At 34.5% G+C, this 12,265-nt stretch overlaps 1 long non-coding RNA gene across 3 annotated transcripts in view; it reads left to right on the top strand.

The window, feature by feature from the left end:
* LOC105485348 (uncharacterized) overlaps window positions 1-4,784 on the top strand; it is a 272,528-nt gene extending 267,744 nt beyond the window's left edge. Inside the window, exons 5-6 of one of the 3 annotated variants that reach the window (XR_011615103.1) lie at window positions 3,784-3,848; window positions 4,387-4,784. This is a non-coding gene — a long non-coding RNA (uncharacterized lncRNA). The remainder of the gene's footprint in view (window positions 1-3,783; window positions 3,849-4,386) is intronic. The other 2 variants (XR_011615104.1, XR_989527.2) reach the window with 2 other exon arrangements.
* The last annotated feature ends 7,481 nt before the right edge of the window (window positions 4,785-12,265 follow it).

Genomic DNA, 12,265 nt, shown 5'->3' with positions numbered 1-12,265 from the left:
ATTCTGATTCCTTTTCAAAGTCTTCTGGCAGTTGCTTTTTCTATCCCACCCAGCATTTTTAAGTGTAAGGAGCTTACTCCATCTTACCCAGCGCTGGGTGTCCATGAGACTCATTCTTAAATTCAAATACTCCAAATTATTTTACTCTGAATTACCCAGTGGACTTCAGCAATTGCACTGTATGTTTTTAAGGATAGCGCTTTTGATTTCAAAGTATTACAAAGGTTCAAGCATTCAAAAATCTTATTTTTTGTCTGTGTACAGTAGCTTGTGACTATAACCCCAGCACTTCGGGAGGCTGAGGCAGGCAGATCACTTGAGCTCAGGAGTTTGAGACCAGTCTGGGCAATATGGCAAAACCCTGCCTCTACAAAAAAAAAAAAAAATAGGAAAATTAGCTGGATGTGGTGGTGTACACCTGTGATCCCAGCTACTTGGGAAGCCAAGGTGGGAGGATTGCTTGAGCCCAGAAGGTTGAGCCTGCAGTGAGCTGAGACAGTGCCCTGTATTCCAGCCTTGGTGACAGAGTGAGACCCAGTCTCAAAATAAAATAAAATAAAAAATCTTATCTTTATTGAAATCATGTTATATGTAACTTGCACCAGATATATTCACACACATACAAAAAAAAAAAAAAAAAACCAGAAGAAAGTGGGCATACCTATATCAACTCCATAGAGTTCAGAACTTTCTCTCTTCCACCGGGTGTTTTGAGTAACATAAAAGTATTATGTGGAAGAACTGTGAGCCCTCATGGCAACCTGAATATTAAATATAAATAATGCATTTTCCTAATAATTTAAGGTAAAACTGATTGGGATTGCAATAATAATATCTGTTTCCTTCAATCCAATGAATCATCTTGCATGCCCCTTGAAATTAATCCGTCTGCAGATAGCACTGGTCAAAAGCATACACTCTGAAGTCAGATAGAACTGAGTTCAAATCTCAGTTTTGCATTTATTGGCAGTGTATTCAGACATAGATTCCCTATTCTGGATGTCACTTATTTCATCTGTAATAGGAAGATTGTGTAATGGCTAACTGATATAAAATATGTATATTATATTGCAAAAAACCTCTTACAAGTGCACACACTCTCTCAATAATACATGCACACACATATATTTACCATACATGTTTATATGTACATATTTTTGTATCTAATATACCTATATTATAATTGGTATAATTTACCTCCCGAAGTCATTGAAGCTTTATGAATCACAGTCTCTCGTGTTTAAAATGACTTTGCGCATGACTGCCAAGCCTCCATCTCTGCTCATCTTGATGGCTATATGCAGGGTTGTCTCCTATCAACTCAGCATCATTGCCACTCACTTTTGCTTTTAGTTTTGCATAACAGGGAGAACCCTGAAATTACAGTTTCCTAAAACCTCTTTACACTTAAATACTAACAATGAAAGGCATTGAATGAGGACAGTTCTGATCAGGTAGCTTAGATCATTGGTGAGAAGTGCTTTCGACTTCTCATTTTCTTCTTATCCATTTTGGTGCTGCAGACCCTTGGGGTCGTCAGAGGCAGCTCCTGTTAATTATTGAAAATCCTGATTTCCTGAAAGCAGCCTCCTGGCCTTCAGGTGCCCAACTCCTTTAATTGTTAGGTGGTCTTTGATTGCCTGTATTAAGTTTGTCTCTACCAGAACCAACTAGAATCACTTTAAATTTTCTGATCTTACCCTGACTGACAGATGTTCAAAAGATATAACACATGTAAAGATTCCATTAGACAAGGGTCAACATTATATGAGTGTTAGATTTTTTTAAATCTCCTCCTACTTTCTTTTCTTTCTGGGAAAAAATTATCATTTCTCATCTGAATTACTGTGCACTCTCTTTCTTATTATTTTCCTAAAACATAATAAAACAATGTGGAAAATAAAACATACAAAAATAATTTTGGGTATACAGTTGTATTATTTATGTTGTGTAGTTATATCAGTTTTCATAATTACAGATTTGTACATCAGAAAGACTTTTCTTTGGGTAAAATAATGTATTCGTACCTTTTTTGTTATTGTGGGTTTTTTTTGGTTTTTGTAATGCTTGAGTGAGAAGGGTATTTTTAAAGTAGAGATGTCACTGAAATGATAGCACTTGTCATAAAACTGTCAGTAAAATAAAATGGAACTTCCTCATTCATGAAATAGTATTGGGTACATATAAGACAGCTCTGGCTGTTTGACTAACCTCTCATACATCTCTTCACCAAGAGATGCTAATGAAATAAAAAATGAAGCTTACGTTGATTGAATTACCAAAGAATTTATAGCAGAGAATGACCACAACATAAATGCCAGAATCTCTCAGAGTACATGGGGCTGACTATGCAATAATTTGAAAGGTTTTAATGCAAATAATATTAATGAGGGAGATAGATAATGACAAAAGTGTAATTTAGTGTAAGAATTACTATCTATAGGGAAAAGTAACTCCAAGTACCAGATTAACCTTGTGACTTTTATTGCAAACCAGGACCACTTTTCCTGAAGGAAACCGTCGAGGTAGCCTTAGGCTACAATGAGACAAGTTATCTGATTCCCAGAGAAGCCAGAGACTATGTCATTGATAATAAAATTTCTAATGTTTATTGCCTGGGGAAAGATTTTCAAAGATGGCATGAAGCCAAAAATAAATTACTTTTAAACAAATCCCTGAACCTTTGCTCTCAGTGCCTTCCCTTTAGTGTCTTGTCAAATGTCTCCAGTCTCATGGCCCACTTCATATGGAGATTGCTACAACCATAATTTATCTTGTGATTGGTAGGAAACATTCTTCCTTTTGCATTCCATTCAAAAATTTTCCTAACTTGTAACAGCAATACCATTAGCGATACTTAGGTCAACAGCTAGTAATGGCAGCTCTTATGCATGTTTATTTTGGCCTAGAAATGTGTCATGGAAAAAAAATCACAAGGGAACCAAATAAACTATTACAAAGAAGAAACATTGTTTATTTCTTCTTTCTTTCCTAATATGTGGTGCAAATATACAAATTGCATAACGTAGTGTGTACACTAAATAAAGTTCATATACATACAACTTATAACGTGGTATATTTGGGTAAATCCTTTTAAAAACTCATTAATTGGAGTCTAATTAAAGTCTGATAATTCATAGTCTTATACTACAGTTTTAAAATGTGCCCCAAGTCAAATCAGACATACTAGAAATAGATTGTATATTAGTTTGACACAGAATAGAATTTTTTCATATTCCTTTTTGTATGCATGTGCTATAATAACCAAAATTCACATTATGTAAGGAAGTGGACTTGTGCTTCTTAATGGATGTGTAACCAGTGTCTTAGGGCTGTGAAGACTATGCCAGTTGCCGAAAACAAGATCAAAAACAAAAAACAAAATGCAAACCAAAAAAACATGGCACTACCCAGTCATCAAGAGGAAGTGGAACTGTATTCAGGAAAGACCAAAACAGAAGCAACCAACTGGTATATTATGGCTAAAAAATATAAATAAATCAGGCTCTTCATTTGAGGTACTTATATTCTATTAGGAACTACCTATGACTATCTCTTATTGCAGGTGTGTTTTTGAATCTCCATTATTTTTGCTAAAAATGTTAATAGAACTTCCTTAAATGGAACAAAAAAATGCATGCAATGGTAGTGCTTTCCAAATCATGGAATGAAAAGACCCGCCAAAAAGTCTACGTGATTCAATTTATTAATGAAAAGGAGAGTATAGATATTTTCAGATATTCAAAGACGTAAAAAATTTGTCTCCAATTTATCTTTTCCTAGAAAGCTACTTGAAATTGTGCTGGAGCAAAATGAGAAAAATCAGTTGACTCAGGAGAGTGTTGAAGGTAGGCCCCAAACATCTTACAGGGGATGTAAGGTCCCCAAGCAGTTCAGTTTGGAGCAGGACAGTAGATTCTGGGACAAGCTGGGGTGATAGGACGTAAACAGAGGAGTATATGTTTAAAATTCAAGTAAGTGAAATCCTAGGAAAATTAAAAAGTAAATAATAAACATAATTATTATTAAATAAGCAAATAGGTAACTGTAAACTGCAGGATAAACAAACGATGGCTCTCAAAATGACATGATAAAAATAAAAAGCAAATCGAAATGTGACTTAACTTAAGCAACTCATTGAATGTCATTATCACACACAATTTTACTTGACCTATACATAAAAGAAATTTTTTTGCATGGCATAGGAGAAGTGACGTTGAAAGAATTATGATTATTGCATTGAAGAGTTTACATCGAGATGCTCTTAATTTAAGTGTCATACTTGGATTTATATCGAACAGCATTTATATATTTTTATATATTTATATATATTATATATTTATATTTATATATTTTAACTTCATAAACAAATGTTTTTCCTGGTAGAATCAACAATGGACACATCACAGACAAAGTTACACATACACTGAAGTGAAAAGTGAAGGAAGAGAGGTAAAGCGGAGGGAGCAACAGACTTCTTCTAAAGTTGGAGTTTGGAACCATTTTTACCTCTTAAGGAATAAAAAGAGAAGCTGAAGTTTGATTTTTGAATTTTCTGAGTTGAGCAGCAAGTGAACTATGAAGTTGGATATAATAAAATTAGGAGAAAAGGGGTAGGAGAAAATATAGTGTTATAAATCCACATATGTTAACAGAATGTAGTAATAAAATAGGTTGAGCATTTCATAATTATTTAATAATATTTGCCTTTTAAGATTGGAACTGGGAGTTGGTGTTAACTGGGCCTCATACTCTTTATTAAAATTCTCTTGCTATTAGAATTTTTTAAAAACCATGTGTGCATATATTATTTCAGTTGAATTATAAAACAATTTAAAACAAAAAGTTTATGTAAAGGGTGATATACTGAATATAACTGCATAAAAATGGCAAATACAATAAATGTATAAGTGCTATTCTATAGTTTCACATATCATTTATTGATTTGCTATCAAATTTCCCGAAGTAGCTTCTCCAAAAAACAAATATTTAACCTCGGTCCCCCAAACTTTAGTTCTCAATTCTTAGGAGAAATATCTTTTTGTCTCTTACTTAAATAAGACAGTTTTAAAAACCTGCTTAAGTTTTCTTCTTCTCACCTCAAAATGCTTATTCAGCTCATCTACACTCATCCTCTTCTTTGTCCTCTGCTCTGGTAGATATGTGTCTGTCCTCTTTAAGGCAAACTCTTATTTAAGTGCTCTTAGTTCCATCTCAGCCAGCCTACCTTCTTCTAAATATATCACTTCCATTTAGTCTTCCATTTTCACCTACTTTGTCTCCTTTCCTGTACACTAACGTGTTCCAGTGTTGTTTATCAGATTAACATTCTTCATATGGTTTATGTGTCTTCCTTTGTTACTGTTATACCCAAACTCACAATGAGAGAATCACGCACTCACTGCCGATACTTTTGTAAATCTTAAACTCATTTGATAACCTTTTAAAATCTGACATTATGTCTATTAGTCTAGAAAAACCACGTTTCGCATGTTAATAATTGTCCTCTAAATATGACATGAAAATAATTTTTCTGTTTTGTCCTCATTTACTACGTCAGTTTTGACCACTCAATCATGAGTAAAATCCCCCTTTTACACTGTATGCACCGCTTTGCCTTTCTACCTTTTTGAACATAGTTTGTCTATCACCATGTTTGCACTTCTTACTTTTTTCACACTCTAAATGATGTTACTCTGTAAGTTTTTCCCCAAAACATATTTTTCTGATACGTTCCCTCTTTTGGTAATTTCATGCATTCCACACAGCTTCATCTTTTGCTGTGATCTGTCATTATAGTTACAGTGCTATATTTGAATCAAAGCCATTCACCTTAGCTATTATTTAACTCATTACATTTTGCTACAAAACCAGTTCCTCCTTTTGACCATATATTGCTGTCTACTTTTTCCATCAACTAAACTTAAGACCTTATGGAACCGATCTTGTCTTCTTGGTGCTCCTCACTGAAATCTTTCCTTCACTTGACTCTTTCAGCTGTTCATGTGTTCATAGTTCCTCCGCCATTTATCCTCTGCCTCTATTTTCAGCTTCCACGTTTTTCTTTCTCCACATTGATCATTCACAAATGTTTACTCATCACTCAATTCTAGTTCTCAAAACAGTCTCTGGTGAGTTAGGATATATTTCAATAGCTACATACTCACAATCAAGTCATGAAGTCCATCATTTATGACGGATGTTGGATCTGGAAGCCAGCCTGTATTTCTGGGTTCCATTTTGCACTAACACACACACACACACACACATATATATATATAAAATATATAACTATATAGTTATATCTGTTACTAACTATATATGTTAGTTACTAACTATATATATAACATGTTACATATATAACAGTTTTATATATAAAAATATATATTTATGTTTGAAAAAAATATATGTATGAAATGTGTGTGTGTGTGTGTGTGTGTATATATATATATATATTTTTTTTTTTTCCTAGCAAGCAGACATATGCCCAGCACCCACCAAGTATTTTATTTCCTGGACCTGAATCAGTTCTCTAAATTTGGTTTCTGATTGAACTATATCTCCCTAGTTTGTCTATCAAGAACAGAGCTTTCTTGCTAGGTTTGGGATCCCACACTAAACCAGCTCGTGTTTGGGTCATTTCTGTGTTGCGTTTCCTCGGGTTTGTAATCTACATTTTACCTATCCCTATCCTCTGGCCAAAGTTCTCCTGTAGTTGGATAAACATCCCTGAATGAACTGTCACTCAATAGGCTTCTGATTTGCATCTGCAGCATCGATTTCCCAGTGCGGTCCTCTGTTCACTGTGATTGCAGCATTCAAGAACCATGGTGTCCCAAAGTCACGCTTGAGATTGCTCTAGTTTTATTCATACTACTTTTCTCTGAGACCAGGTTTGACAGCTTGTTCGTTTCCCTTTGCTTCTACCTTACCTTTGTGGTATCTAATCCAATCTAGCTTTCATATACTTTTCTTTCCCATTGTCCCAGCTGTGGTGGTCCCATAGTCCAAACATAAATAATACCACTATCCTAATTCAAGTCTTGATACCACTTTACTCTCTTTCCAACAGTAATAGTTCATTAAAAATATTTATTACTTAGAATTACTCTTGTGATTCTCCCTGTATATCATTCTTACATTGGTTTTCCTAGTCTTCCTAATCTATTGAGAAGTATTCATTTGTATGAACCATTATTTCATTTATTAGTTTATTCAATAGATATTGATTCACACATATTTATTAATTTTAAAACACTAAACTGATCCAATATTCTCTCTCTCAAAGGCCTTCAATAGTACCTCATTTTCCTGAAAAGTGAAATTCAAAACCCATTTGCTTCATGTTTTGTTTTATCCAGGACCTTGTTTCAAACTACCTTCACTGTATTTTTATCTTTATGTATGACCTATCTTCTAGATAAACTAGGTTTCTCATCTTTCTACCATAATTTTACTTATGACATTTCTTCCACAGGGATTGAATTCCCATCCTTGCATCTATCAAAATCTCATCTTGTATTTTCTGGATCAAATCTTAAGAGGCAACTTTGGCCGGGTGTGGTGGCTCATGCCTGTAATCCCAGCACTTTGGGAGGCCGAGGTGGGTGGATCAATTGAGGTCGGGAGTTTGAGATCGGCTTGACCAACGTGGAGAAAACCCATCTCCACTAAAAATACAACATTAGCTGGGAGTGGTGGCACATGCCTATAATCCCAGCTACTCGGGAGGCTGAGGCAAGAGAATCACTTGAACCGGGAGGTGGAGGTTGCCGTGAGATGAGGTCATGCCATTGTACTCCAGCCTGGGCAACAAGAGCAAAACTCCCAAAAAAAAAAAAAAAAAAAAAAAAAGGCAAAGAAGTAACTCTACCAAATATTTTGACTAGCACACTAAGAAAAATCTCTCACTTTCTGAAGATTTTATTTACCTGCTTTCTAATCTTACTGCTTTACTACCTCATAAAATAATAAAATAATTAAGATATAGTTGCTACTTCTTATGCTTCACAAATCATAAATGATTAAAGAATATTATTACATTTGTTCTGAGTCAATGTCCGCTTTTGTCATTTAAGCATAATGAGCACATAACAGAATTTAATGGTGCTAAGCATCTTTCAGAATAATCTAAGCAGTTGGCATGATAGTAAAATTAATACATTGATATTGGTTGAGCATTGATCATTATTTACGATATTAAGATCACACGTTTAGATGGTATACCCACCTTCTGACTATCTCTTTTCCAGTATGTTAAAATAGAAATATTCAGCATAAAGATAATAAATAGATATAAAATTGGTCACTACAGAAGGTCAAAGATCTGTGTAGCAAATTATCTTGATGATTTCAATGTTACATACCTGCCTGTATTATATGCCATATGAGCTTTTTGAAAATATACATAAGCACCTTTATAGAAAATATATTATGTAATTTTATTTCTGTAGTTTCAATGTAAAAGGTAAGGAAGTATAATATATCTAAGCACTGCTCATAAAATGAATTCATGGAAATTAAAGGGAAAAAGAAGCTTTCATTTCTCATGCAACAAATTTAAGTGGAATATAAGGAACATTTTAATGAGACAGAGAAGTTTCCTGCTTTCATAATATTTATTATTTTCATAGGTAAGGCACATAATAACCTATTAAAATACAAATGATGGTATTAGATACTGGTAACTGATAAGAGAAAAATGCAACACTGTTATATGTGAATAAAAGGAGCAAAAAGGGAGTTACCTCCAATTGGTGGGTCAGCGACAGCCTCTCTCAGGCAACACTGGAGTGGAGAGTGAAAGGCTGAGTCCATCATGAAAAGATTCCAAGCAATAGAAAGAGCAGAGGCCCTCAGGTGGGAATGAGAGTTGATTTCTAAAGAAAATAGAAAGCCAATGTGGTTTAACAAGAATAAATAAGGGCAAAAGGATATAAAATTAAATTGGAAAGGGATAAGATCATGTAAAGTCTTGTGGGCCATGTTAGAGAGTTTCCATTTTGTTCTAATATTTTAGTGAGACATAATATCTTCCTCTAGCTAAGAATAATGTCTCAATGGCCTTTGACCACCAAATACTATTTCTGCATAGTATAAAAAAGCATATCCTGAAAAATGCAGGCACCTTTATTTAAACTTTGTATTCATTATACCTTATGAAAAATATTTATGTCATTTCATTTTATTGGATGTTTTGACATTCCATAGAGTAGAATATGGCCTACCATTTTAATTGTGCCTACATCTTATAGTATTTACTCTAGGGAACAGGTGGGGATATTTTTATAGAAGGTTAATGTTACTGAACAAACCATTGTGCTTGCTAAATTAACTGTGTCATACTCATAACTACTTAGGTGAATCATGTTCGAGAACCAAATGGAATGTGTCAGGTTGAGATGCAGAGATTTTCATTTTCCTCTGAGATGTGACCTCCAGTATCATTGGTAGAAAGATAGAATGGAATTGCATCTGCCCCTGCCAATCAGTGTGAATATAACTTAATTTGTTGATCTAGACTCTTTCTGCTCAGTTGCTGAACCTTTAAAAACATAAGCTCTAGGGAGTTAGCTTTCCAGTGCATAAATACTTGATGCACTATTGCTTTTCATACTATATGGGAATAAAATAAAACAGCCAACCCTTTGTATGTCTGCCATTCTTTACCAACTCTTATTGAGCTATTACATACCCAGACAACCCCTTGTCTACTTTGATGATTTCCTTGGCACAGCAAACCGGGAATTAAACATGTATTTTGTACTAAAGATGTTGATTACAATAAGAATATGCCTTTTTTAAATCATAAAATCATAGATACTTGAAAAAATAACAGTTAATTTTTGTTATGTAATATAAATGAAATATAAGGATTTCAAGAAATGAACAAAGACATAGATAATATTTTTCACCTTTTGTGAAGTATAAATTAAAGCACTTTCTAATATATTATTTGTTTATTTAAATATGTGGGCACATGCAACACCACAGTTTACTAACTCAGTTAGAGCATATTTAGCATATTTGATGTGTTACTTAGGATTAAGAACTTCAAATTGTCAATAGCCATGTATTTTCCTTTTTTTAAGTTAGGTTTACTACAAAAATAATTTTTAAAATGTTAAGTAATTATATTGCATATATTTTAATGCAGAAATTCTACATCACAATTTGCAGAGTAATTAAATGATTGCTTGGGTAATTATTTTAGTTCATTGTTTAAAGATATTTAGATTAGAATGCAATAAGCTATGCTATGATTGAAAAAAAAGAAAAAAAAGCATAGCTCAGGCCTAAAACAGGAATGCTTCATTTCTCTCGCAGCAGACAACTATGGCAGGCTTGGGTGGGGTGCTCTTCTCTATACCAACCACACTCAGCGACCCAAGCTGCAAGAGGCTCCCTCTTCCTTCATGAATCCATGATTGCCAGGAAAGGAGAAAGCGATCACGAGGTTGTGCCTTGACTCCTAAAGCTCCTGCCTGAAAGTGGCACCTACCATTTCTGCTCATTGTTTGGCCAAAGCAAGTCACATGGTCACATCTAACTTCAAAAGAGTATGGCCTTGTGATATTACCCTCTGTCCCAAGGAAGAACAAGAAGTCTGTGGGGAGCAATGTGGGAAACCACCCCAGCTCCTGCTTCTTCCTTGCTGAATCCCAGTATTAGATACAAAATTCTTGTTGTCCGAAAGCTTATCTTCTATTTTCAACCTGTTTCCAGTATCTTCTCCATGATGCCTCCCACACCCTGTGTTCATCCATGTCAAAACTCCCATTGTTTTCTGAACACACAATAGCATTTTATGTCATCATGTTTTACATGTGGTACTGATTTTTTTAATATCTGATATTTCCTTTTCTTCCTCTTCTTTTATTTTTCTCAGAATCATTCTTTATTTACATTTTTAATGTTTATGGATACATATTTGGTATATAAATATATATTTATGGCATGCATGAGACATTTTGATACAAGCATATAATATGTAATAATCACATAAACGGGAAATGGGGTATCCATCCTTAAGCATTTACCATTTCCTTGTGTGACAAACAATCCATCAGTCTTTAAAACATATGTCAAGTGTCAACTTCTCTGAGAATCTGTCTTCACTCCCTCAAATAGACTTGGTCACTTTAGTCTGAGAGGCCACGGTGCTTTTAAAAATACCTCATTATCTAGGTTTTCCTCTAGGATTTTTATGGTATTAGGTCTAACATCTAAGTCTCTAATCCATCTTGAATTAATTTTCGTATAAGGAGTAAGGAAAGGATCCAGTTTCAGCTTTCTACTTATGGCTAGCCAATTTTCCCAGCACCATTTATTAAATAGGGAATCCTTTCCCCATATCTTGTTTCTCTCAGGTTTGTCAAAGATCAGATGGCTATAGATGTGTGGTATTATTTCTGAGGACTCTGTTCTGTTCCATTGGTCTATATCTCTGTTTTGGTACCAGTACCATGCTGTTTTGGTTACTGTAGCCTTGTAGTATAGTTTGAAGTCAGGTAGCGTGATGCCTCCAGCCATCCCATTACTGGGTATATACCCAAAGGACTATAAATTATGCTGCTATAAAGACACATGCACACATATGTTTATTGCAGCACTATTCACAATAGCAAAGACTTGGAATCAACCCAAATGTCCATCAGTGACAGATTGGATTAAGAAAATGTGGCACATATACACCATGGAATACTATGCAGCCATAAAAAATGATGAGTTTGTGTCCTTTGTAGGGACATGGATGCAGCTGGAAACCATCATTCTTAGCAAACTATCAAACTAACAGAAAACTAAACACCGCATGTTCTCACTCATAGGTGGGAACTGATCAATGAGATCACTTGGACTCAGGAAGGGGAACATCACACACCGGGGCCTATCATGGGGAGGGGGGAGGGGGGAGGGATTGCATTGGGAGTTATACCTGATGTAAATGACGAGTTGATGGGTGCAGCACAGCAACATGGCACAAGTATACATATGTAACAAACCTGCACGTTATGCACATGTACCCTACAACTTAAAGTATAATAATAAAAAATAAATTAAAAAAAAATACCTCATTATCTTAAGCTTTTTTCATCTTTATTTTACTTTCCTAAAGTCAATTGAATTATTAAAAATGTTTATTATGACTATTCTGTGCCAAAAATATTCTTCACACTTTAGACATAACTGTGAATGGAACACACAGAACTCCCTGATCCCCTAGATTTCATGTTAGAGTGTGAAAACAATAGATACAGTAAATAAG

The sequence above is a fragment of the Macaca nemestrina genome, chromosome 16 (genome assembly GCF_043159975.1).
Source record: "Macaca nemestrina isolate mMacNem1 chromosome 16, mMacNem.hap1, whole genome shotgun sequence".
Taxonomy (NCBI): domain Eukaryota; kingdom Metazoa; phylum Chordata; class Mammalia; order Primates; family Cercopithecidae; genus Macaca; species Macaca nemestrina.
Note: the sequence above shows the minus strand (reverse complement) of the source record. Positions and strands in the feature narration are given on the sequence as shown.